The sequence below is a fragment of the Alosa sapidissima genome, chromosome 13 (genome assembly GCF_018492685.1).
Source record: "Alosa sapidissima isolate fAloSap1 chromosome 13, fAloSap1.pri, whole genome shotgun sequence".
Lineage (NCBI taxonomy): Eukaryota > Metazoa > Chordata > Actinopteri > Clupeiformes > Clupeidae > Alosa > Alosa sapidissima.
The window spans coordinates 32775358-32780980 of record NC_055969.1 but is presented as its reverse complement, the minus strand read 5'-3'; the positions used below and the strand labels follow the sequence as shown (position 1 = coordinate 32780980).

General features: G+C 44.2%; 1 long non-coding RNA gene across 1 annotated transcript; it reads right to left on the bottom strand.

The window, feature by feature from the left end:
• Positions 1–2609: 2609 nt before the first annotated feature.
• LOC121680459 lies at positions 2610–4348 on the bottom strand. The gene is made up of 3 exons (XR_006021708.1): positions 3290–4348; positions 2997–3200; positions 2610–2900 (listed from the first exon to the last, which is right to left on the bottom strand). It is a non-coding gene; the product is annotated as an uncharacterized LOC121680459 (long non-coding RNA).
• Between the last annotated feature and the right edge of the window lie 1275 nt (positions 4349–5623).

Genomic DNA, 5623 nt, shown 5'->3' with positions numbered 1-5623 from the left:
TGCTGGTTTCACTGTTGTTTAAAGAGAGATATATTAACTGTATGTCAGTAAGTAACCCTGGACTTTCAGTTTTATCTCTTCTTAAAATTTTAGCCTTCTGATTTTGTTCACTACTCTCTGAGGCCATTTATCAAAACGATCAGTCTTGACAAAACAATTTACAAATATAATTTACTTTTTTTTTTTTACAAAACTCTATAAACACATTCACACTCACTAAAACCCCATGATGCACATGTGATGCATACTGGTACACACAGGGAGCACAATTACAGATAAATCCAGCACATGCATCAGTGCTCACAGTACTGAATTGGTCACACTTGTTGCTAGTGATGCGATGACACCAATATAAATAATGCACGGGCACTGCACTGGGTGAGTTGATGTAAATAGAACCTGATAGAATAGATGCAAATAATCAGAGTGTGAGGAGGTTGTGGAAGGCAAAGACCAAGAGCCATTTCAATTGTGACCGATGCAACTTGTTCATGGATGACACTCAATAATACAGCTCTTAGTACTTACTTTATGCAATATCTAAACAGTAAGTTGAGCATATCAAAATGCACAACTGCATTAATGCATTGCAAATTCTGAATATTTTCTTTCTGGAGCTACATAGCCTACTGTATGTTCAGGCGCCTCATGAAGCTTTGTGACTTGAAATCAGTTCCTCGCTGTGCAGCTGAATACTAGACTTCCTGATTGGCAGACCACTGGCAATACGGATGGGCAGTATCATCTCCTCCACTCAGTGCCGATGCAGTACACATTATTCACTCACGACTGTGATCCACACACCGCTCCAACACAGTCATTATGTTTGCTGATACCACCACAATCGGCTGCGGAAAAGATGGAGATGAGTCTGCCTACAAAGCAAAGGTGACAATCCTAACATGATGCGAGGACAACAACCTGCTGCTCAATGTCAGTAAGTCTATCGTAACTCCACCGGTCCCGTATTTCCACCGTCTTGCGTGTATGTGTCACTTAATATCCATTTCTATACAAACCAAGACAGCGGACTCCTATAGAAACGCAACCACGCACAACATAGGTGTATCTAAATTAGCTATGTACCAAAAATGACATTTTACCGTGACTCGAGGAGCTGTAAACAGTGTTGTAAGGCTGCGTGTGTCACAACCGCTTGGAGCTCCAGTGGAATTTTAATTTCACGACGAGAATTCTTGGTCTAACCGTTAATGTGCCGTTGAAACGGTAAATAGGCGACCTATCAGGCCAGCACTATAACCAAAGATCCTTGATTACTAGCCCTCTGCTATAACTCCGAGCGTGGTAGGCCTAAACAAAATCGGATATTTCAGGCAGTAAATGCTCCCGTTAGGAACCAAACCAGATTTTGTTCAAAATCACAGAACTATGGCTACTGAAAAATGTAAGGTTCATTTAGTAAATGTTATTTTGAAGTGTTAAAAAACATCGTTGTTTTAGAATTTCTGAACAAAAGTGGTGATAATTGGGGGTGTTACGATAAGGAGCTGATCCTGACTTACTGGAAGCAGCAGAGAGGAAGTCAGGGGACACAGCAGTAGAGTCAGCTGGTTGAGATTCCTAGAGCTTAACACCGGCAAGGATCTGAATAGGTAGTGGTCAGGAAGGCAGCGAGATGGGTTCTTCCTTCGGGGGCAGAGGTTTGGTATACTCCAGAATACTGACTAACTTGCTGTGACATTCAGAGTATTCTGACTGGCAGCATCACAGCATGGCATGGCAACAGCACCACCCATGACCGCAAAGCTTGACAGAGGGTACAAAGATACAAGGATACAAGGAAGTTTATTGTCACATGTATATAGTTACTGGATGTAAGAAATGCAGTGAAATTATGTCTGGTATCAGCCTATTTGTGCATTTATGGGGGGGGGGGGGGGGGGGGGTCATGTAGGTGCTGAGGAGTGAATGTGTGCAAAGTCAGTATAGTGTGAGTGCTCAGATCAGCACAGCGCATCACAAGGACTGAGCTACCAACCATGAAAGGTAAAGAAAGCCTTGCTTTTCAGCTGGTACAGCACATTACTGCACTGTACCTGCAATGCCAAGTAAATGCTTGTCATTTGCAGAGGACACGTCAACATACAGCACCCTCCACAATTATTGGAATTATTAGAAAAAAGAACTGAACTCAAGATCAGCCTGGTGGATAAATAAGGATGACTATACTGAAAAGAGTCCCATCATGACCCATGCTTACACATTATCTGCTTGGTTTGGGGGCTAAAGAGGAGAATGTGCAGGAGGGGACCCAGGAATCTGGATGATCTGTAGAGATTCTGTAGAAAGCAAGTTGTATTCTGTTACTTTATTAGATGTTGTAATACATCTCCTCTCAAAACAATCCATGCAGAATTGTCCTCCTCTCTTCCTCAGTGGTCAGTGTGGCCTCTGTGGTTGTATTCTGGGTTGTAATGTCCCCTCCTCTCAAAACAATCCATGCAGAATTGTCCTCCTCTCTTCCTCAGTGGTCAGTGTGGCCTCTGTGGTTGTATTCTGGGTTGTAATGTCCCCTCCTCTCAAAACAATCCATGCAGAATTGTCCTCCTCTCTTCCTCAGTGGTCAGTGTGGCCTCTGTGGTTGTAATGTCCCCTCCTCTCAAAACAATCCATGCAGAATTGTCCTCCTCTCTTCCTCAGTGGTCAGTGTGGCCTCTGTGGTTGTATTCTGGGTTGTAATTTCCCCTCCATGCAGAATTGTCCTCCTCTCTTCCTCCATCACGTCGCTCTTCTCAGGGGTGTCAGGCGTGCGCCACGCACCGGCCTGTGGTGTGGGCACAGGTCCACAGCTTCGTCTCCATTACCATGGAACAGGGATGTCTTACTGCCCCCCTCGTCCAGCTGATGTGTCCCATGGTCAATAGATGACTCATTCAGCGCTATGAAGAGAGGCGAAATTATTATAATTAGTAAGTCTGAAAACATTGAAATGTCCATTTCAACTCTATTCAACCATCTGAAAATGTGATACTTACTGCAGTCCTCTTTGCTGAACTCTCGATCACGATCTCCATCAACCTTCAGTGGAGATGGTCTCCTACCACTCACATTACATTTGATGCGCTCCTACTTGAATTTCCCCTTGGGGATCAATAAAGTATGTATCTATCTATCTATCTATCTATCTCCCCCCTTGTCCTGCTGAGGTATCCCTTGGTCAACAAGTGATTCGATCAGGGCTGTGGAGAGAGATGAAATTGTGATTTTTATTAATAAGTCCATTTTGACTAGTTTAGGCTATTCAACTATCTGAAAATGTCATACTTACTGCAGTCCATTTTGCTGGTCTCCTGATCAGGCTAACTGATGTCCTCTTTCTCAGCTGTTGAGTGAGACACGGGCCTAGCATTAGCCATCTCAGTACGGTGGATAGCGATCACTGCCTTTTCAACTTCTAGTCTCAATGCAGGCCCATCCTTCACCTCATCTAGAGACACTACTACAGTCTCCACACTGGACCTTGGAGATGTCCATCTCCGGGAAAACCCTTCACATGGTGCAATGTTACCAACTTATGATTCTGATACCATCCTAACAACATCCAAGATTTTGGGAGGATGGTATCCAGTGTTTTGCTAGGGGACAGTGTTCAGAATGTTGCTAGGATGGTACCAGAATCTTAAGTTGGTAAAATTGCACCAGAGAGGGTTGAAATGGAGCAAAAATCAAAGAATTTTTGAGTGCACCATGTGAAGGGTTTTCCTAGATCGCATCACATATATTTAACAGCATCAAACTACTAGTATTTCTAGTCATGTGATATGTCTTAATAGGTCCCCTCAATCATATACCACAGGTTATGTGATTCACCCCTGATATCTGAATGGGGCCCCACAGTCAAGCCTTGTGTGGGGGGGCTTTTCACGTAGACCTGTGCCCAGTGGCTCATAATCCGTCCATAGCCAGCTGGTAACAAAAACATACAAAGATAAAACTGAAACAATGCTGAAGCTCCAGACTCCCAATTCGATTGGCAGCCAATTGCGGGTTTGAGCCTGGGCGAGTGCAGGGCTGAGCTGCACGGTCAAAAAAGTCGTCAAAAAGTGACAGACCATCTTTGGTAATACTAGGCATTTTGGGTGTGCTTCAGCAATGAGGTCAAAGGCCATGGCCAAATGGGATCACATGTACTGGTCTTCAGGATCATCTACATCATCTCCTAGAAAGGTCTGCCATGCCATTCAGGTGTCTAGTTGGTAAATGGTAGGTTTCCCCCTGTGCTCCCTATCTGAGCCCCCATTACTGCCTGATGACAGTCATTGTCCAAGATGTTGATCAGTTTGTTCAGGGTCCTTTTATCTGATATTGAAGTGATGCACTCCAGTTCAGCTCCCACGACAGAGCCAGCCTTCCTTACCAGCCTGTCTAGTCATCCAGCATCCTTCTTCTTTGTGCTTCCTCCCCAGCATACCACAGCATAGAAGAGGACGCTGGCAACAACAAACTGGTAAAGTCTGAGGAGCTTGCTGCAGACATTGAAAGACCGCAGCCTCCTCAGGAAGTACAGCCTGCTCTGCCCTTTCTTGTAGAGTGCTTCAGTATTGGCTGAACAGTCTAGTTTATTGTCCAGGTGTAAAAAAAATGGAGACTGGTAGCAGAGCGGGCTTAGACCTGCGGAAATCCACCACCATCTCCTTGGTCTTCGCAGTGTTGAGTTGAAGGTGGTTGAGTTTGCACCATTGCACAAAGTTTCTACTGCCTCTCTTTCAAGAGTGGGGATGACGGTAAAGATGCACACAGCATGTAGGGGGTCATGTAAGTCCAAACACATCTAACGGTAACTAGGTTTAAATGTATCCAAAATGCAATGATAACTGCTTAACAGCCAAACTCTAATGTAAACTCTACATACTTTGCCGAGGTCATTTTCACACCATCAGGGAGGGCTCTCTCCCCATGATTCCGGCCCAAAACATGACTCCGCCACCTCCTTGCTGACGTCTCAGCCTTGTTAGGACATGGTGGCCATTCACCAACCATCCATTACTCCATCCATCTGGACCATCTAGGGTTGCATGGCACTCATCCGTAAACAAAACTGTTTGAAAATTAGTCTTCATGTATTCCTGAGCCCACTGCAACCATTTCTTCTTGTGAGCATTGTTTAGGGGTGGCCTAATAGTAGGTTTATGCACACTTGCAAACTTCTTGAGGATCCTACACCTTGAGGTTCACGGGACTCCAGAGGCACCAGCAATGGCAGTTTAGCAGCTGCTCTCTTACTCCTTATGCCTTTGTCTGCACGAACCCACCTGTGCTCTGAATCAGCATCAAATTTCTTCACAGTACGATGATCACGCATAAGTCTTTGGGAAATATCCAATGTTTTCATACCTTGTCCAAGGTAGTGCACAATTTTACACTTTTCAGCAGCAGAGAGATCCTTTTTCTTTCCCATACTGCTTGAAACCTGTGGCATGCTTAACAATGTAGAACATCCTTCTTAAGTAGTTTTCCTTTGATTGGGCTCACCTGGCAAACTATCACAGGTGTCTGAGATTGACTTCAATGATCCAAAGAGCCCTGAGACACAATACCATCCATGAGTTTAATTTAAAAACAAATAAATAAATAAATAAATGTTTATGACACTTAAATCCAG